Below are 23,100 nucleotides of genomic sequence, written 5' to 3' on the forward strand. Positions count from 1 at the left end.
TATTATTACTAAACAAACAACCCAATAATTAACAAAAATAAAAAATTTAAAAAGTTGGATAAATGGGAAGACACTGTTATATATTTTAGAATCATTTCAGTTATTCTGTATAATTCCTGACGTTTTTTCTAGTGATTATACATAATCCCTGAAAATTGTAGTGATTATATATAATTCCTAAACTAACCAGTGATTATGCATAATCCCTAAAAATTTTAGGGATTCTACATAATCCCTGATTATACAAATTCACTGTAACATATATAGTGTTGAATTGTTTATTAAAATGTTGTGCACAATCTTGGCTGATATGCATAAAACCATTATATTTCATGACACTGCATGAAAAATAAATTGACTTATCGCATAATACCAGAACCAGAGACATATATATTGTATCTAATATCTCTGCCAGAACTAAAAAATAAACTACAGTAAGTCCACATACACATAAGAGGGTATGAATGTGAATTAACAGAATAGAGAACAAAGAAGAAAAAAAAAGGAATAAAGAATAGTGAAAGAAAGAGAATAATGGAAAAAAGTGTAAGTTATTAAAAATATAACTAAAACAAGAATGTGTCCCCAGTACACGGATGCCCCACTCGCACTATCATTTTCTATGTTCAGTGGACCGTGAAATTGGGGTAAGAACTCTAATTTGACATTAAAATTAGAAAGATCATACCATAAGGAACATATATACTAAGTTTCAGGTTGATTGGACTTCAACTTCATCAAAAACTACCTCGACCAAAAACTTTAACCTGAAACAGGACGAACGAACGGACGAACGAACGGAGGCACAGACCAGAAAACATAATACCCCTCTACTATCGTAGGTGGGGCATAAAAAGAAGACAGAAAAAAAAGACACCCCTCCGAGACGAGCCTTACATGCACTGTTATCAGTGGCGGATCCGGGGGGGGGGGGGGGGGGTTCCGGGGGTGCGCACCCCCCCTTTATTTTTGCCGATCAATGCATTTGTATCGGGACATATGTTTTGCACCCCCCTTTGCCCTGGGTTAGCACCCCCCTTTCGAAAATTCCTGCATCCGCCCCTGGTTATTACCCAAGGTTAATTTTACGGCGGCTCATTTTATTTTGGCTTAGAAATAAACATAATTGACAAGTTTCCTTCCCCTGCATTCTCGATCCCACATGTAAATAGCACGGTGATTTCAAAAAGACATTGATACATCATTACAACACTTGCCGTCAGTATTTGAATATATTGATTAAGAAGGTATAGAAGATTAATGCACGCACACTATTATCCACCACTGGCCTAAATAGTTAGTCCGCAAACAACGAGGGTCATAAAAACCCAGCACTTTGAACACAGCCACCGGCATGGTGTGAATCTGAAAGCTTCCCACTATCCATTTCTACCCATAGAAAACTTTTGCCTTTCATTTATCAAAAATGAAATATGTTGATATTAATGGTATATAAGAATTATTGGGGAATTCAAACCATTCCTATTGTAAGTGATAAAACTAAATTTATATCAGGGTGATTGAAATGAGGAAAAAAAGGGGGAATCAGGAGTTCAGGGCCCCCTGTTTGGGAAAAGAATTGGTTGATTATATATGGTATCACTGAGTCATGGCAGGAGCAGGCCCCTCTTAGGCAGTCGGTGGGCTCCACTTATGAAAAATTCTGGATCCACCACTGTGGTCATGGTGGTCTTCAGTTGTATTATCTTTTAAAAAAAAATTACACCTGTATAGTGTATATTCTTTAGTGTAAATCAAGGGAAAATACTGTGAACTATCTGTGCATTGGGGCTTATTAAAAGGTATTTCGGGGGGAAGAAAGAAGGGAGGGTGAGTCCATGGGAGGTAATGCCCACCCCTTTCAATTTGAGAATATGCTATTATCTTGTAAACGGTCCAGATCCCCATCCCTAAACCATATATATTCTTGAATGGGACGATAAAACAAATCAAATGAAATTAAAAGGAGGTCTTTGGGGGTTACCCCACTCTGTTCAATTTGAGAATGTGCTATTATCTTGTGAACGATCCAGATCCCCACCCCTAAACCATATATATTCTTGTCAGGGACAATAAAATTAATAATGAAATAAAATAAAAGTGAAGTCCCACCCCCTCTAGGTTGAAAACTTGTAAACGGTCAAGATCCCCACCCCTAAACCATATTTATATATTCTTGTATAGAACAATAAAACAAATCAAAGGAAATATAGGGAGAGTCCATGGGGTTCACCCCCACCCCCACATGTTTGAGAAACTTTTAAATGGTTGAGATCCCCTGTCATCCAGTGGTTAGGTGAAAAAATTTCAGGATCGCTGATCCCCACCGTCAAACCATATATATTCTTGTATGAGACAATAAAACAAATCAAATGAATATAGGATCATCCCCTTTGTCTTGGGTTGGGAACACCCCTTTTTAAAATGGCTGGATCCGCCCCGGCATACCATCTAGCTAGCTATAAAGGCTTTAAAAATATGAAATCAAACAAGGAAATTAACAGTGTAGGCAACTGTTTTGAATTTAAAAAAAAGTCTTTTACATATATATAACAATGTTAAATTTTTTGTGCATTTATTTTTGCTTATCGTATTTTCAATAATAGACAAAATTGCATGATTGAATATTGTAATTTATTGCACAGTGTTAAGTTTTTGTGTTTTGGTCTATTTTTCTTTAACTTTAAGTAATGGGTCAACTATATATGTTTTATAGAAGCATTGTTAGCTATACATGTCTGCCTGGCATGGTTTATCTGACCTTGACCTAATTTTCAAAGTTCATTGGTCTTTGTTTAGTTATCTTGGTTAATGTTAAGTTTATGTGACAGTTGTAATAAAGCTTAGCTTTATACTTTGGACTATCAACATAATATCAATGATTAGTATAGAAGGCGAGACATTTCAGTGTGTGCACTCTTGTTTCAAGATTTGTATAGTAACTGGTTTAATTAAGTCCCCTTGATGAAATTTAAATTGCGAGACGCTAATTAATAAACTATGATCTATCTATCGGCATGCGTCGTTATTTGGGATACGTCACGGATGACCGATGGTCATATTCAATACGATATACCAATCATCATTTGAATTTGGGCAATTGATCTTTAATAATTAGGACTAATTGGTGATGGCAGAGAATAAGTCGCTGGTGATGGTTAAAAACATATAGAAGTAAACTTTGCAAAAAAAAAGGTTTCCTCGGAAAAAATTATGAAAATATATGAATATGCTAAATAATTTTTTTTTTCAGAAATAATAATTAAAGACGTTTAGAAATAACAAATTTTCACAGTTGGGAAATTTTCAATTCAAGTTATTTCATTTTGAAAACGTTGAAAAATATAGATCTTATTATATGTTAAATGTGGGCCGCTTGGAGATCAACTTGTGAAACCCTGCATAATTAGGGTTTGTCTACTTTCGTCTTTTTATATTACCAAACATTCTATAATCAAGGATTTGTACAAGGCCTTGTTATAATGAATATTATCGCCAATATCACCATAATTAAATAAAGAACAGATACAATATTCGCCTAAAGAGTTTGCCATCTAACAATTCAAAATGAAATGTTGAGTCGAAACTGAGGTACCAAATCTATAAAAAGAATCACTATTTTAGTCGAAATTAATCTGTATATAATAATCTTTTTTTCAAAACTCCTGAAATAATTTAACATTAACTATAGAGAGCTTACATATGCAAATCTGTTTAAAAGTATGTGAGCGTAAATAAAATTTGTTTATTACCCCCCCCCCCTTTTTTTTCCTTCTATAAAATTTAATTGTAAACGATTTTCGTTCTTAATTTGTGTTTGCTCATTAACTGGGGTTCATGCTGTCAAAAAAAAATGTCTCCTTGTGTAAAAGTTATTGATAAGAAAAAATTGAAGCTTCCAGAAGAATAACGGTACGTCTAAACACCGCTTGAAGGACCTCCTGATTGCACTTATGACATACGAAGTGCACTCATGACCCTTTATAGTCATCGCACACAGGATGGATGCATATATTCTTTATACGCTTCTTATTTTAGAGTTAAATTTGGTAGAATTTGTAATTCTTAGAAAATAATAAGGGCACGTGTCACTGATTACACAACTACTGAGCCATGAATTATCTATCTATCTAAGTTCGATTCAGGCGCGGATCCAGAGGGGGGAGGGGGTTCCGGGGGGGTTGGAACCCCCCCTTTTTTGGGCCGATCAATGCATTTGAATGGGGACATGTAGTTGAACCCCCCTTTTTTTGCCCTGGGTTAGGACCCCCCCCCCCCCTTTTTAAAATGGCTGGATCCGCCCCTGCGATTTCAACTTCTACCAAAATTTAACTCTAAAATAAGAAGCGTATAACGAATATAAACATCCATCATGTGTGCAGATATGATTACGGTAATGGGTCCTGAGTGCACTTTGTATGTCCTGAGTGCACTTTGTATGTCCTGAGTGCGCTCAGGAGGTCCTGAGCGGTTGTTTAGACGTACCCGAAGAATAAATCATTTCCTGAACCTAAAATACATTTATCTGTAATTAAAGAAAATTCGCCTAAAACATTCTCTCATATATTTAAACAATTAATTGTAAAATAATTAATTCAACGTCGGACTTTCTGTCTGTTTACTAATACTTTTCTTGTTTAGTTTAGTTTATACCCATAATAGATGAACGGAAATAAGTCCTTTTTTTTTGGAAAATTTACAATTAGATGAACGGAATTAAGTACTTTTTAGGAAAATTTACAACTCAAATTTTCAAAAACAAAATTCTACACTTTTTACCTGGATGTTTTTCTCTGTCTCGAAGCCGCAACCTTTGACCCCGTATCAAACGTAGCGACCAACACCTCACATGACGTATTCTCGATGTTGAGGTATTGACAATATACAATCACATTTATCAATCACATTTATCAATATACAGCAAGTAAGTAATTTGGTGTTGAATGCCAGTAGATCAGAATTTGTTAATTGAACTTTACCTGTTTAAGGGGCACTAGCTGCCAAATTCATGTTCTTCATCGATTTTAATAAAATTCACATAACGTGTATATAGTGTTGAATTGTTTATTAAAATGTTGTGCACAATCTTGGCTGATATGCATAAAACCATTATATTTAATGACACTGCATGAAAAATAAATTGACTTATCGCATAATACCAGAACCAGAGACATATATATTGTATCTAATATATCTGCCAGAACTAAAAAATAAACTACAGTAAGTCCACATACACATAAGAGGGTATGGATGTGAATTAACAGAATAGAGAACAAAGGACAAAGAAAAAAAAAGGAATAAAGAATAGTGAAAGAAAGAAAATAATGGAAAAAAGTGTAAGTTATTAAAAATATAACTAAAACAAGAATGTGTCCCCAGTACACGGATGCCCCACTCGCACTATCATTTTCTATGTTCAGTGGACCGTGAAATTGGGGTAAGAACTCTAATTTGACATTAAAATTAGAAAGATCATACCATAAGGAACATATATACTAAGTTTCAGGTTGATTGGACTTCAGCTTCATCAAAAACTACCTCGACCAAAAACTTTAACCTGAAACAGGACGAACGAACGGACGAACGAACGGAGGCACAGACCAGAAAACATAATACCCCTCTACTATCGTAGGTGGGGCATAAAAAGAAGACAGAAAAAAAAGACACCCCTCCGAGACGAGCCTTACATGCACTGTTATCAGTGGCGGATCCAGGGGGGGGTTCCGGGGGTGCGCACCCCCCTTTATTTTTGCCGATCAATGCATTTGTATCGGGACATATGTTTTGCACCCCCCCCCCCTGCACCCCCCTTTGCCCTGGGTTAGCACCCCCCCCCCCCTTTCGAAAATTCCTGCATCCGCCCCTGGTTATTACCCAAGGTTAATTTTACGGCGGCTCATTTTATTTTGGCTTAGAAATAAACATAATTGACAAGTTTCCTTCCCCTGCATTCTCGATCCCACATGTAAATAGCACGGTGATTTCAAAAAGACATTGATACATCATTACAACACTTGCCGTCAGTATTTGAATATATTGATTAAGAAGGTATAGAAGATTAATGCACGCACACTATTATCCACCACTGGCCTAAATAGTTAGTCCGCAAACAACGAGGGTCATAAAAACCCAGCACTTTGAACACAGCCACCGGCATGGTGTGAATCTGAAAGCTTCCCACTATCCATTTCTACCCATAGAAAACTTTTGCCTTTCATTTATCAAAAATGAAATATGTTGATATTAATGGTATATAAGAATTATTGGGGAATTCAAACCATTCCTATTGTAAGTGATAAAACTAAATTTATATCAGGGTGATTGAAATGAGGAAAAAAAGGGAGTTCAGGGCCCCCTGTTTGGGAAAAGAATTGGTTGATTATATATGGAATCACTGAGTCATGGCAGGAGCAGGCCCCTCTTAGGCAGTCGGTGGGCTCCACTTATGAAAAATTCTGGATCCACCACTGTGGTCATGGTGGTCTTCAGTTGTATTATCTTTTAAAAAAAAAATTACACCTGTATAGTGTATATTCTTTAGTGTAAATCAAGGGAAAATACTGTGAACTATCTGTGCATTGGGGCTTATTAAAAGGTATTTCGGGGGGAAGAAAGAAGGGAGGGTGAGTCCATGGGAGGTAATGCCCACCCCTTTCAATTTGAGAACATGCTATTATCTTGTAAACGGTCCAGATCCCCATCCCTAAACCATATATATTCTTGAATGGGACGATAAAACAAATCAAATGAAATTAAAAGGAGGTCTTTGGGGGTTACCCCACTCTGTTCAATTTGAGAATGTGCTATTATCTTGTGAACGATCCAGAACCCCACCCCTAAACCATATATATTCTTGTCAGGGACAATAAAATTAATAATGAAATAAAATAAAAGTGAAGTCCCACCCCCTCTAGGTTGAAAACTTGTAAACGGTCAAGATCCCCACCCCTAAACCATATTTATATATTCTTGTATAGAACAATAAAACAAATCAAAGGAAATATAGGGAGAGTCCATGGGGTTCACCCCCACCCCCACATGTTTGAGAAACTTTTAAATGGTTGAGATCCCCTGTCATCCAGTGGTTAGGTGAAAAAATTTCAGGATCGCTGATCCCCACCGTCAAACCATATATATTCTTGTATGAGACAATAAAACAAATCAAATGAATATAGGATCATCCCCTTTGTCTTGGGTTGGGAACCCCCCTTTTTAAAATGGCTGGATCCGCCCCGGCATACCATCTAGCTAGCTATAAAGGCTTTAAAAATATGAAATCAAACAAGGAAATTAACAGTGTAGGCAACTGTTTTGAATTTAAAAAAAAAGTCTTTTACATATATATAACAATGTTAAATTTTTTGTGCATTTATTTTTGCTTATCGTATTTTCAATAATAGACAAAATAGCATGATTGAATATTGTAATTTAAGAAAAATCAGCATACATGATATAAAATGGGAAGTGGAAACTGGGAATTTGACAAAGAGACAACAACCCAATCAAAGAGCAGACAACGGCCGAAGGTCACCTATGGGTCTTCAATGCAGTGAGAAAAATTTGGCACTGGTCTTCAGCTCATAAATATGTATCAGAAATGAAAACGAGATACAGCTTTCAGTTGTATTAATAAAAACCTCACAATAAGTTCTGAATATCAGAATATACAGTATTGCAAGATTCTCTCAAAATGTACACATAGAGCTGAAAAACTGTCAGTGACTGTAAAATTAATCATGCTTACATTAAAGTCCATGGAGTCCATCTTAATATGCATACTCTCGTACAAAGGAATATAAGTATGCAATAGACATCAAGTTTTCAAAAATAAGAGTATCTATGCCATTAATTTACGACAAGATCTTAATCAAGTAATAATTTCGGTTTGTTTAAATATTTCGGAGGTTAGTATGACCTCCTCTTTGGTGATGATGTTTTCGTTTTAAAATTGGGAAAATTGTTTGTACATGTACCAACAAAAATAAAAACACAAATTCAATCTAGAATTATGTTTTTATCATTTTTTTATGTTTAGGTTGTCAGCAAGATGAAAAGGACAAGTATGCAGTTCAAAATTCAAAATGTGGATAAGTTGAGGTTCTAGGTCTTACCTTTGCAGATTTTCATATTTTGCATGAATGAATTCAAAGGTTATATGATGGACAGCAGAGAAAGAAAAAAACAACTTTTCAATTATCCTGCTCCTGGATAAATGTAAAACATCTTGTTTTTCGGTAAGTTTTATGCTCTGTTTTGATAGTGTTAGTGCATTCATCTTTCCAGTCTTTCCTCTAAATTGTAAGTTTTTGGTGAGTGTTCACCATGAATTTCAGTAAGTAACTTGTGGATTTACATGTATATACTCAAAATTTAGTACTAATATTAATGGGATTTTAGCATGACATCCTGCCAAATGCTTGTTAATCATGTTTATGTTCCAGAACAAACAAGTATTTGGACTGTACGCATACAGTCTGCCCAATTTTAAGAAGTTGGTCAAGTTTATTACAAACAAATGTACAGTACAGATCAACATAACTGAAATCTTTAATAGATTAATACAAAAAGTTTAATTGCAGTTAAAATAAAAACACAGGTTTGGTTGAGCTGGTACCAGACAGTACAAGTATACTTAAATGGTCTGACTGTACACATATGGTGGGACTGTAAGTTCTGGACCATAAAATTAAGATCCGAATACTGATATGGTCTGGAACATTTATACATGTCTTAAAATTAATATCAAACACATTGGTGTTTTTGAACTTGGTAATAAGTTATGTGATAGAACTATAATGTTTTGGGATATCAAAATCAAAAATATCCCATTTTTACTTTTAATAAAGAAGAAGATTATTGATGTATGTTTAAATGTATATTAAAATGAGACAGCAAGCCAACAACACAAAAAAAAGGATAAAACATACATATTTTGTTTGTATCAATGTTATAATTTCCAATATGTTCAAGGTATTTTTTCATTGAAATAAAACACAAATTGAAATCTGTCTGAACTTCAAAAGCTTAAAGAAATATTGTTTCTGTTGTCTGCATTTTGTATAATATATTGCAAATTCTTGTGAATAATGGAATGTTATTATAGTTGTCTAAAGTTTTAACTTTTAACATTGATCTTTATACTGTAAAATTCATAAATTATTGCGTGCATTTATTATTGCGATTCTGTCATTTTAGACTTAAATGCGATTTTAAATTTTACGATTTTGAAAAATCCTGTTTAATCCATATAAAATATTTCATAATACGAGTTTAAATTATTGCGTTTACAACTCCGTTGCATTTTTCGCAATAAAAAAAAACTTGCATTATTTCCGAATTTACAGTATATATATATATTATGTATATAACTTGGGAAAATACCCAAATTTTATAAAGAAGAATAAATTAATTGATTGTTATATGGTATTAGAATAGGAAGATGTGGTATATTGCTAATTTGACAACCCTCCATCAGAGACCAAAGGATGTAGGCCTTTAGCAACTGATGACACTGGACAACCTTTAACAATCAGTAAAATCCATACCGCATAGCTATTTTTATTGAAAATCATATTATTGCTACATGTATGAAAACAATTTTGTATAATCCATTACTTTAGATTTTATTGGTTCTTTTTCAGAAGGATTGAAATTCACCACCTAAAATAAATGGAGAAAACATAGAAACAAGACAAGAATAAATTCAAAGAAAAAAGTTGGATCAGTTATTATTTTCATCACTCAGTCAATGATTTGAAGTTCTTTTAAATTCAAAAAAATATTGAAACCACAATAATGTCAAAGTTCTGTGCTGAATGTCCAAAAAGTGGACTATACCATCAAACAATGCTGGATGATAAGAAACTATTAATGTTTTGTGTTGAGGGATATTGTGAAAAAAATAGATTTACTTAAATAGCTACTAGTATGTTAAGCCTAACAATAGAGTTTTTATTGATTTCAAATGGCAAATAATTGTGTTTCAAGAAAGTATTCTATAATTCATGAATAAACATATATTGATACTTACATTATCTGCTTTGTTGTTTAAAAGTTTAGTTTTGAACAGTTAAAGAACAATATGCTAAATTAACATTTCCCAAGAAAAAAAGATATTCAATTAAAAAGATTCATCTTATAATAATTTACTACCAAATAGAATACATTGTAACATACACATTACTGTTTATTTATATCTATATATTTACAATTAGAATCCCATAGGATTTTAATTTGTCCCATGGGATATTAAAAATCCCATGGGATAATAAAAATCCCATGGGATTTTTTTTGTCCCATGGGACAACAAATATCCCATGGGACTACAATAATCCCATGGGACAAAAAAAAATCCCATGGGATTTAACCAAAATCCCATGGGATAATGGTAAATCCCATGGGATTTTGCCCTGTCCCATGGGATATTGAAAATCCCATGTTTTTATAATTCAAATTGCAAAATAAATATGAAAGTAACTGTAGAAAACCAATGAAATTATTGAATCCCATGTAATTCTGCACATTTTGGTTATATACATGATATTGTAGCTCTTGTTTGAGGCGGCGGCGGATTTGCAAATGAGTGTTTTGCAAATTAAAAGTGTCCAGTGTTCTTAGTTTATTGTGTATAATTCGGAGTTTAGTATGACGTCCATTGTCACTGAACTAGTATACATATTTGTGCCAGCTAAAGGACTTCTCAGGGTTCGGAGATTTGCCCTGTATTGAAGAACCATTGTGGCCTTCGGCTGTTGTCTGCTCTATGGTTGGGTTGTTGTCTCTTTGACTCATTCCCCATATCCATTCTCAATTGTAATCGGTAAATAACTTAAACATATTTTGTATAATTTCATTCATTGATAAAGTCCGTCGGTTGCGTATTTTATCCAAAAATATACCTCAGAGGTTTTTTTTTATCATTCAGCTGCTGTCCTATTGACGGGTGTGCAATATCTCAAATTATCTAAACCCTGTGGATCATATTGGATGCTATATTACCTTTTAAGTTTTTTGAAAACGTGCTTTGTATATAGAAAGAAGAAGATAAGGTATGAGTGCTAAATAAGATCTCTTTCTATCCAAGACTTTATCTACTTAGCTAAGTTTGTCTTATGGGTAGTTGTGTTTATCATTGTTGTTTGCTTGCTTTCTGTTGGACGAATACATAACATCTCAGTCCATCACAACAAATGGAAGTTTTTAACGACATTGACTGGCTATACAGCCCTTGCACGGTCGGCTGTGTGTCATCACCAAACATATGTATGGCTATATAACGGGTATTATCGCACCGCGGGTAAATTATCACGTTGTGATTGGTCTAACGCCGTCACGTGGTGACCCCCTATGAGACCGTAGGGGGTTAGTAAATTTCATAGGGGGTTCATGACGCGTTAATGGTGACGTAATCTATTAATGTTGTTGTGTTTCATTGTTTATTTTTCAACAAAACGCACGAACTATAAATGTGGATACAAAAAATGAAAAACTAAGCCAAATTGTAAATCCCGCATTGCACGAAAAAATGTGTTGTATTTCAGTGAATAACCCGTGTTCTTGTTTGATTGTAATCACGTAGTAGTCCATCATGCATTGTTACTCATTTAGTGGATTGGTGAAAAACCCAGGTAAAAATAAATTGCGTCACACGTAAATAAAACAATTACATGTGCGAGAAAATAAATACAAAAATGTATGCTTATTTATGCATTGCCATATAAGGTAGTGTTCCCGACCTGTACCCAACAAATATTCAATAGTAAATGATTTCACCTTCTAACAAAGAAATTGGGCCCCACATTCACATTATGCATTTGAAAGTCGGGCTATAGTCCTTTACCACATATAAGTAAACAACACATGTGCAGACTTCTTTCTGATTAATAAGACCCCCACCCCTTTTCGCATCTTTCAGTGAGCAAACTTAGCGCTGTTGTCAACCCGGCAATGATAATTTATGTTCATTGGCCTTTTTGCGTAAATTAAGATATTATAAGCAAAGCTTTTTTTCTCTTTTTTAGACTGACGTTGGTTTAACTTATATCTTTTTATTTTGAAGTATTTAGGATGTGCAATCAAAGCTATCTTAATATTTGTGATAAACTGTGTAACATAAATATTTCAGCTAACCTTCCAGTTCCACAGCTTTGTGTTCAAGGAACAGATACAATTGATCTGCAACAACAATGGACATTTGACGATGGTACCTTAATGACTTATTTCAGTTGGAATCAAAACAAGCCACTAGGAGGAAGAGGAAACATTGGTATTGTAATTACGTTGAACTTTACTTGGTTTGATGTTGCCGGGGTCATTCCCAAATTGACATGTGTTTTTATTTGCCAGAAATAGTTTATATATATACGGCTTTTGGATGCAAATAATGCACTGAAGTGAATGTATTAACTCATTGTTTTTTCTACGATACAGGGTTAAACATTTTGCCCCCTTAACACCCATTTTTCTTTTGGTATAAGACTTCAATATCTCATAAATGGTCGTTTACCAAAATGTAAGCAGATTTTAGATAAAAAAAAAAAATTCAATTTGAGACCCGAATAAAAAAATTAAAATGGAAAGTAAAAGTTCGAGTCAGCCTATCCCCGCCATTTAAAAAAATGAATATCTCGTTAATAATCAATACTCTAGCTTTATATTCTGTTAATTTCCTAATGTTCTTCTGATTTCACTTCAATATAAGTAGATTGAGGGTCTTTTTCTGAGCATCACTTCTGGGCATGTTGAGAAATTCTTTTTTGATATACCACAGAATCATCTTCAGTTTGAAATTTCAACATCAAACTATCAAAACATGTATTGTCGTTACATGTAAATGTATTTAAAATAGATAGAAACATTCATCATAAAAAATCATCATGTCAGACGCGTGTTTTGTCTACAAAGAATTCAAGGGCAATAAGGTTTTTTTTCTAATTTAAAAAAAAAAACCAAAGCACATGACCCTGTTTTTTATTTGATGCACAAAATTCTGTGATAAGCAATTCTCTCTAAAAGATCAAAACAATTTTATAGTTAAATGATTCTTAATAAGAAATAAAAGTTTCCCCTTACAAGCCATGTAAAATAACTGTGATATTCCATGCATTTTAATAAAAAAAAAAACTATGATCAGTGACATCCCCCTCCCCATTTTTATATTGATATTGGAAAATACCTTGACCCAGAGGTTACAGAAAAATCTATCGTCGAGCATTTAGCATCCTTTAATTTAAGGCATTGCTTAAATTGTTTTCAATTAAAAATGCACTAAACAGGTGTGCATGTGCATAGAAACAGTTTGTAACCTTCAGAGCAGTCCAACTAATAGAATTATCTTTTATTTTAAACTGATAGTTGTAGATCATCCATTTTAACTTTATTAGACGTGTTATCATTTATCAGGACAAAGTTCAGATGTTGACAAATTAAACCTGAACAAAAAAGACAAGATAATACAGAGAATCATATTGCAAAGCGAATCCGAGATACTATATCAGTTTACCATTGCTGCAAACCTTCCTCTGAAAGTGTTACTGTATCTGGAGATTGTGAGATAGCGGAAGTTTTTTTTTCATGGGGGAGGGAGAGGGGGCGGGGCTAGGATGAAATATTTTTCTCTATCCTGCCTTTTAAAAAAAAAATCACTCTATTCGGTCTTGCATTTTTTTATTAGTTTATCCGTCCCTTTTTTACATAAAATGTCATGCTGCATTTTTTTTTGCAAAGTGTCTCATCTGCCCTTTTTTCAAAAATCCTGTCCTGCCTATTTTTTCTAACCTTATCCTAGCCCCCCTCCCCCATAAACATCATATGGTAACTCCTTGATTGTACTTTTTAAAAACAAGAGAAAAGATATGGGAAGCTTACATCTAATATTTACCAGCACTGTTGCTTTGAAACTTTAGATTCCAAAATGTTTTACTTTCGAACACACATTATGTAATGTAATAGTTACAAAGTAAAGTCTAAATTATTAATCAAATCGAACGGATCTGACGCTATGTATCCATTTTACTTTAGTGTGCCCTGTGTATAGATTTATACGGCTCAAGTTTTTATCAAACGATTCTGCATGTTCGTGGCCAAACATGACAAACTTACTAAGGTATTTGTATCAAACAAAATCGAAATCTTTAGTTGTGTATTTATTTGTAATCTGCAGGTAGATTAGATCTCATCTAATTTGTCTATTATTTGTCTTTTGTAATATCGTGTAATATTGTTCTCTGCTGTGTATTGTGTGTCACAATGTAAATATGGTTGTGGTGCTATAGCATGTAACTACTGCTTTGCAGATAAAGAATTCATTAATTCATTCAACATGCATATTTTATCATCTATATGAAAGATTGTATATTAAGGTGTGTGGGGTGAGATTAAAAAGATCTTGCAATAGTTTTTATATTACCTCGTTGGCTGCACTTATAGGTTGCAGATCTAGACAATGCGATTTCCCAATGGATTTCTTTTTACAGTTTATCTGTGCCACTTGTAGTAAGAAGTTTCGTAAAATTTTAAAATAGAAAGGTCATTTGCACTGCTTTTATTTCCAAGGTCAAAACATCTTCATCAGCATTTAATTTTGCCGCTACATGTATCCATGTGTATTTGTTATTGATAGTGTGTTTCTGTAATTTGTACACAGGTTTTAGAGAATAAAATATATAACTATACCTATATGCATGACGTTTAAGGAAATCCAATCAAGAACAATGCACAGCCCTTTATTACGATAGATTATTGTACGGTTATCGTCCAGTGACAAATATATCAATATATTAAAGATTGATCCTCGGGAATGGAATGTTTATCAGACAAGAACAGTTTAAAATTTCTAAATCCTGTGAAGTAAATCTTTCCAGACTGCATTGACTGCACATTGACTTCGAAAAAAATCAATTGAGACAACTGGAGGCCTGATTTATAACAAATCAATTTGAGAATGGAAACGGCGAATTTGCCAAAGAGACAACAGCCCGACCAAAGAGCAGATAACAAGTACAGATCTGACAGTACTCGCAGTTATTGACAGCTAATTTTAAGAAAATAACTTCTCATAAAAAACATTTATTCATGACTTGATTATATATCTATCAGTATACGTCCAACATTTGCTTGGTTTTATAATATGTAAAGTATAACCTTGGTACATGTTGTATACATCTACCTTAGGTTCACGAAATTTAATGACATTCGCTAGAGAATTAAATATTAAAATATAAGGATTAAATAAAATGTATTCTCTTTAGAAATACAAAAAAAAAAGTTGCATTCAAATAAAGAACTTCAAGACTAGGTAAATTATTTTTTAGAAAAGAAACTTTGCAACCAATGTAATACATAAACAAAGGTTTGGAAAATGCGTTGAATATAATTTACCAAAAAAATAATTTAACTGATAATTTACATGCTATTTGAAACAACAAACGAATTAAACACCATTTAACATATGTGTATACATCATGTTTTGTTTCTAAATGAACCAGTTTGAGAAGAGTTATTTCATAACAAAATACTTTATATTTAAAGTAGCAAACATTGTCTTTACTAAATGTACAATAACATATGCGATTACACTTGTTACGTGTATTTTGGAAGGTTAGAGAGGATCTGTCGTGTTGTTCACAGTTCAAAATGTACACAGATGCCAGTATATTTCTATTCCTCTTGTGTTGTTGCTCTTTTGCATATGGGTATTCTGCCGCCGAACAAACAATAAATACAAACATTTTTAGTAAAAATCGTCCAATTAATGAACGGGATATTAATTACAAAGATCACCAGGAACTTTTGTTAATGTGATCGGATATTAACAGATTCGCAAAACTCTTAGAACACCAGCTTAACCTAACAATGACAAGGGTTAATAAAATCGAGCATATTCTATCGAAACGAATTTCGGATTTCAACAACAGTAGTGGCAAAAAGGACATGATTAGTCATAGTGAACAGAAACATACAGCAATCAACAGAAAAGGTAATAAGCCTATACCATTTATCATTTGTAATGAAAGTTCTGGAACTTGCATGTATCCGTTAAAGGCATAGATTACCTTAGCCATATTTGGCACAACTTTTTGGAATTTTGGATCCTCAATGCTCTTCAACTTTGTACTTGTTTGGCTTTATAAATATTTGATATGAGCGTCACTGATGAGTCTTATGTAGACGAAACGCGCGTTTGGCGTACTAAATTATAATCCTGGTACCTTTGATAACTAATTAAAAGGAATTGGTCAATTCAAAACATTAATTCTAGATTGTCACGAGCAACAGCTTGATATAGGAACTTGTCTGCATATTAAGGTGTACTGGAACTCTTTTCTGACACAGGTGATTGTGCTCAAGATGTCGTTTGGTTTCGTGTCGTTGGGTCACTTTCTTCTTGCACTTCTATCCGTTCAAAACCGATTGAATACGCTAGCTTCTATAGGTTATATGGTTCGCTACTGACCCCATACGGATCCATAGAGGGTTAGTAAAATCCCCTATGAATGTTATTCACCCTCTATAGATCCGTAGGGGGTCAGTAGTTAACCGTATAACGAATTTATCGGACGCTGGACTTTTTCTGCTGCGTTTTGTTGAAAAATAAACAATGAAACACAACAACAGCAATAGATGACGTCACCAGTAATGCGTCATGAACCCCCTATGAAACTTTCTAACCCCCTACAGTCTCATAGGGGGTCACCACGTGACGGCGTTTAACCAATCACAACGTGATAATTTATCTGTGGTCCGATAAAAAGAAATGGAAATCAATAGGCAAATAGATACCAATTGCTTCAATGATGATTTCTGAATTATCTCTCCTTGCAGGTGAAATCAATTTCTCATCAAATTAAAGGTGTTGTTTTTCTAAGACCGTTTAACAAAAAGTTTTCATACTGTACCACCATTTCAATGCAATTTTGAAATTACCAATATTATCAGGTGGTCAAATACACATGATGGCACTTAATCCTACCACACCTAGTTTCATTGCTACCTTAACCTCTCACAAGTCTAACATTCCTTATATTATATTTTGTAGAATACTTCATATAATATTTATCTTTGGCTTATAAAGATATTCATTTCAAAAAGAAGAAAAATCAATCACTCGCTCGCTCCAATTTCCGTATATAAAAGTCCGGAGAACAAGTATGCAATTTGAAATGTCCTTTAAGATAGTAAAATAAGGCTTCACGCCCATCATTTCTGTCATCCAGAACAGTTCTCTTTGAAAGAAATTATTTACGCTAACTAAAGTCAAGGAACAGTAATTGGGCTATGTCATAGATTTTGGTAAAATCTTGCATATCAGTTGGGCTCGTTGAATTATATCTGAAAATTGAAAAATAATATACAACGATCTTTTTCATTTTCTGAAACATTACTGATTTTACTCTTTAAAATAGGTGAATATTTAAATAGGAAGCACATAAAACGGACCTATTATGAAGTACCCAATCAGTTATATTTGAGGGGAAAAAATAGATAAAAGCATTATTTTCAGATAAAGTTCAACGAGTCAAAGGTGTATGCAAAATTTTAAGAAATCTGTGACATAGCCCATTTACTGTAACTTGACCTTAATCTCACATTATCTAATACCAATGATAAATTCGTATAAATCACTATAGGCACTTAAAGGATGCATTCAAATAAAACTAAGCTGGGGACGGAAATCGACCTGAATAAACAAACAAAGACTTGTGGAATTCAATGTAGATACAAAATTAGTAACATGTATACTATTTGCAAGTTTGATGTACATAGGAACTGAGCGATGCATGTCCGCATTACTTCCTTTAAGAAGTTAAAATGTCAATATTTTTTAATAATTCATACGATCTCTTACAAAACATCATCTTATTTCAAGCCCACCTGGCACGCACAAAGGGTCATTGAGATCTTTTCGTATAACTGGAAGTCCGCCGTCTGTCGATGAAATCCGTCATTCGTAAACATTTTCAAAAATATTCTCTCCCATAACCATGCTAAATGAAACCAAAGTTGACCACAATCATCAGCAGTATGTAGTCTACAAATGCATTTGATGATCACATCTCCAGACAAAGTAAAAAATAAAAGGACATATAGTGCAAGAAAGAGAAAATCAAACTGGGCAGAAATTTGGTTTTTATCTTTAAAACTATACGCGTTTATGATAGAAACGTTAAAACGTTTAAAAACGCCAAAGAGAATCAGCTGAATACCTTTTTTTACCAATGTGTTTGTGTGTCTTTTAATGAAAATGCGCACTAAAGAAGATAAACGGGACCTATGAACAGCAAAATTGACCAGCAGGATAAAATCTAGCATTAAAACAAGATGGCAAAAACTGTAAAATGACTCATTATATGAAATGTTGTATTTAATGACGGCCATGACAGAAACTGCGAGATGACTCATAATAGATGTGTCCTATATATAATGTTGACTTTTAACCGTTTTTCTGTTATTCTGCGTATAGTATGTACAAGCCTACAAACTGTGTTTTAATAATGATATATTACTGTTTTTTTGTTGCATCTTATCATCATTTCATAATATTCTAAAAGACATTATTTACATTAAATTTTACGATCTATTTTGTTGTTTTATTTCCAGTTGCTCTGACTGCTTGTACGGAAGGGGGTGAATATCGAAATGGATCTCTCGTTGATTTCACGGACACACGACAATTATACGGAATGACAAATATAGACGACTTTAAGAAAACGAGGAAGTTCACCTGTCTAAGTTCTGGACTTTACCTTCTGTCTGTTTACATTAATTCTTTCTCTCATGGCTCACAATATAGATTATTGAAAAACAATATGGAATTAGGTCGTGTACAAATTGCACCTGATCGTGACCTGGGAACAAGCAGTTGGCACACCGGAAGTGGTTTTGCAGCGGCCATGTTGAATGTGAATGACACCATGTCAATACAAGCGTGGAGTTCCGTATATATCGCGGGATCGTATTCATGTATTACAATTGTTAAACTTTAAGTTGTTAATTTAAAACTGGCAGGAGAGAAAAAGGACAATGTTCAAAAAAAACATCTGCATGGCGTAAATGTATGGCCATTTCTATTGCACAGATTTTTATGATAAACCAGATCAGTTGAAGATGAAAACACCTACAATAAAATTCATAGCATTTCAAGAAATACACACGAATAGAAATTATTGAATTAAATGCACATTCTTTTTGAAATTAATCTCATTGATGACAACCAAGAGCAAAATCTCTAACTTCATTAAAACTGGCAGAATTTGGTCAAAATCACAAAATCAGGAATTCGTGGTAACCATACTCAATCCACAAACGGTGTCCGAATACTTTAGTTGTTGACATTTTAACTATTGCATCAGTTTGTTCTGTTTACACATTGCTGTCGATAACCCCGAATTCTGATTGACTGTCGGACACTGAGGCTTAGATAGGTATACAACGAGGTTTAATTTACCTTTTTTTTTTAAATATTGAAATTGATATAGGAAGGATGGTCTGAGTGCCAATGAGACAACTCTCCATCCAAATAACAATTTATAAAAGTAAACCATTATAGGTCAATGAACGGCCTTCAACACGGAGCATTGGCTCACACCGAACAATAAGCTACAAAGGGCCCAGAATTACTAGTGTAAAACCATTCAAACGGGAAAAACCAACGGTCTAATCTATATAAAAAAAATGCCTGTTCCAAGTCAGAAACATGACAGTTATGTTCCAATCATTTGTTGATGAGCTTTTTATTTTGCCATTTGCGGATAATTGACTTTTCTTCTTGAATTTTCATTTCAGCTCGTTATTTTTGTTATTTTACTTTATACAAATTGCTATTGCCATTTACCGAAACAATCACCCTGCTCATATTTTATTGTTTATTTAAGAGTTGAATTTTCTTTTTTAAAATTTTATTAGGGTGTAAAAGCGTTGTTTTGATCTAAATAAAAATGCGCGAACGACTTGACGTATACACCACACCTTTTTTTCAAAAAATAAAAGGGGAACAGACAACTCTTGGTTAAAAATGGCTTACAAAGCTTACTACGACTTCCTACAAATGATATTGCATGTTAAATACGGGTGCGACAAGCGGAGCTGGGTCTGCTTATCCGTCCGGCGCATGCGTCTGACATTGATGATGCTCAGTCTTCAGTTTTCTGTTGTGTTTTGTGTACTGAAATTGTTTGTCTATTGGTGTGTGTCCTTATTAGCCATGGCGTTGTCAGTTTATTTTCGACTTGTGAGTTTGAATGTCAGTTAATGGTATCTTTCTCCTCTCTCTCTTTTTATAAAATTCGTGTCTGAAGCGCTTGTCTGGATTACAGAAATAACTACTCAATCACCGAGACCCCCTCCCTTAAAACGAAGATGTATACATACGTAGAAACGTTAGAAGTTGATTGATAAAAAAGAACCAAACATGATTTACTAAAGTTTTCTTAGTCAACTTTCCCTGAGGGAAGTGATGACATATGTTGGTGATTTTGAGAACATTGTTATCTTGATGATGGACGTGGTCAATATTTGCATAAAATTTGTAAAACATAGCTACAAGATACCTCGTTGACCACGTGGTCTAAGAAGTTCATCTACCTTGGAAAGCATTTAAAATATATTTCATTATGTTTGCTTTACATGTACATGAAGAATGAAACAGTATTACTTGAATTTTTTTTTCAATTCAAATATAAAATTCAGGACATTCAGCGCTTTTATCCGTTTATGATTTAAAATGATTTAAACTTCTTATTAATCTAAAGTAGGCATGAAAGAAACGTTGACTGAGATGACTTTTTGATTTAAACAAGAGTGCTCATGCGGAAATGTTTCGTCTTCTTTACTTACCATTGATAGTATTTTGATAGTCCTAAATATATAGCTTTATTACAACTATCACTTAACTTAAACACGATCCAAGAAAATGAGGTCATGGGTATATAAACGAAACGAGAAATACATATACACCTTACAATCATTAAATGTACTAAGTATAGTTGACCCATTGCTTATAGTTTCTAAAAAACAGGCTTAACCAAAAAAAAAAAAAAAAAAATGACCAACGAACATCGAAAAAGTTCAAGGTCAGATAAACCAGGCAGATATGTACAGCTTACAATCCTTCTTTACAACAATTATAGTTGACCTATTGCTTATATAGCTTAAGAAAAACAGATCAAAACACAAAAACTCTGAGCAATGAACCGTGAACTCTAACAAGAGGCTCTCAAGAGCCTGAATCGCTCATCTTGTAAACAATGCCTTCGGCCATGTTTTTTTGACGAAATAGAAAATAAAACACAAACTTTATTTTATACACCCTACTGATCATTCAAATGAAGTTTGGTTGAATTTGGTTGAGTAGTTTTAGAGAGGAAGATTTTTAGACGCCCGTCAATTTTTGACGGGACGTATTATGGTATACAAATGTCCGGTGTCCGTCCGTCCGTCCGTCCGTCCGTCTGTCTGTCTGTCCGTCCGTCCGTCTGTCTGTCCGGCGTAAACATGTCGCACCGTAACTTGAGAACGACTAATCTAAAGTTCATGAAACTTAATATAGTTGTTTTTTATGATGGTCAAATGATCTGTATACTTTTTGTTGAAAATAAGATTTAAACTTTTTGAGTTACGGCACTTTGTAACTAAAACAGGGGTGTTTTTTTTCACATGTCGCACCGTATCTCAAAAACGATTCTTGATTATTGCTTAAAACTTTACACACTTCTTAGTTATATTAATCTTAATATCTGTATACTTTTTGGTGATGATTCAAAATTTCATTTTAGAGTTATTGAGTATTTTGTAAAAAAGGGGGAGGGTTTTTTACATGTCGCGCCGTATCTCAAAAACGATTTATGATTATTGCTTAAAACTTTACACACTTCTTTGTTATATTAATCTAAAGATCTGTATACTTTTTGGTGATGATACAAAATTTCATTTTTGAGTTATTGAGTATGTTGTAAAAAAGGGGGAGGGGGTTTTTACATGTCCTGCCGTGTCTCAAAAGCAATAAATGGTAATTGCTTAAAACTTTCTCAGAAACTATTTATGATCATTGCATAAAACTTCCACACAAGACGTCGGGCGTATCATGCGCTCATGGCGCAGCTGTTTATTTAAAGTTGGCAAATATGATGAACAAATTGTGAAAAATTGACAATTTTGATCATATAAACTTATTTGTAGATCTTACTTTGCTGATTATTTTTGCTGTTTACAGTTTATCTTTATCTATAATAATATTCAAGATAATGACCAAAAACTGCAAAATTTCCTTAAAATTACCAATTAAGTGGCAGCAACCCAACAATGGGTTGTTTGATTCATCTGAAAATTTCAGGGCTGATAAATCTTGACCTAATGAACATTTTTACCCCCATGTCAGATTTGCTTTAAATGCTTTAGTTTTTGAGATATCAGACAAGAACTGCATATGGCCCCTATGTTCTATTTTAAGTAACGGCGGCCATGTTTTTTGACGGATCAAAAATCGAAGCACAAACTTTGTGCAGGATAATCTAAGGAACAATCATGCTAAGTTTCATCCAAATCCATTCAGTAGTTTCAGAGAAGAAGATGTTTGAAAAATTGTTAACGACGACAGACGACGACGACGGACGCCAAGTGATGAGAAAAGCTCACATTTCCTTTTTGGAAAGGTGAGCTAAAAACTGCAAAATTTCCTTAAAATTACCAATTCAGGTGCAGCAACCAAGCAACGTGTCGTCCGATCCATATGAATATTTCAGGGCAGATAGATTTTGACCTGATAAACAATTCAACCACAGTCAGATTTGATCTTAATGCTTTGGTTTTTGACATTTTACCCCTATGTTCTACTTTTAGCCGTGGCAGCCATCTTGTTTGGATGGCCGGGTCACCCGACACATTTTTTAAACTAGATACCCAAAAGATGATTGTGGCCAAGTTTGGATTAATTTGGCCCAGAAGTTTCAGAGGAGAATATTTTTGTAAAAGATTACTAAGATTTACGAAAAATGGTTAAAAATTGACTATAAAGGGCAATAACTCCTAAAGTGGTCAACTGACCATTTCGGTCATGCTAACTTATTTTTAGGTCTTACTTTGCTGAACATTTTTGCTGTTTACAGT

General features: G+C 33.9%; 2 long non-coding RNA genes across 2 annotated transcripts; both read left to right on the forward strand.

Annotated features, from left to right (window-relative positions):
• Positions 1 to 5,888: 5,888 nt before the first annotated feature.
• Positions 5,889 to 10,031, forward strand: LOC139498121 (uncharacterized). Its single transcript, XR_011657817.1, has 3 exons — positions 5,889 to 6,048; positions 8,036 to 8,234; positions 9,642 to 10,031. It is a non-coding gene; the product is annotated as an uncharacterized lncRNA (long non-coding RNA).
• Positions 10,032 to 15,581: 5,550 nt separating this feature from the next.
• LOC139499410 (uncharacterized) lies at positions 15,582 to 19,144 on the forward strand. The gene is made up of 2 exons (XR_011658184.1): positions 15,582 to 15,976; positions 18,598 to 19,144. It is a non-coding gene; the product is annotated as an uncharacterized lncRNA (long non-coding RNA).
• The last annotated feature ends 3,956 nt before the right edge of the window (positions 19,145 to 23,100 follow it).

The sequence above is a fragment of the Mytilus edulis genome, chromosome 12, assembly GCF_963676685.1.
Source record: "Mytilus edulis chromosome 12, xbMytEdul2.2, whole genome shotgun sequence".
In the NCBI taxonomy this organism is placed as follows: domain Eukaryota; kingdom Metazoa; phylum Mollusca; class Bivalvia; order Mytilida; family Mytilidae; genus Mytilus; species Mytilus edulis.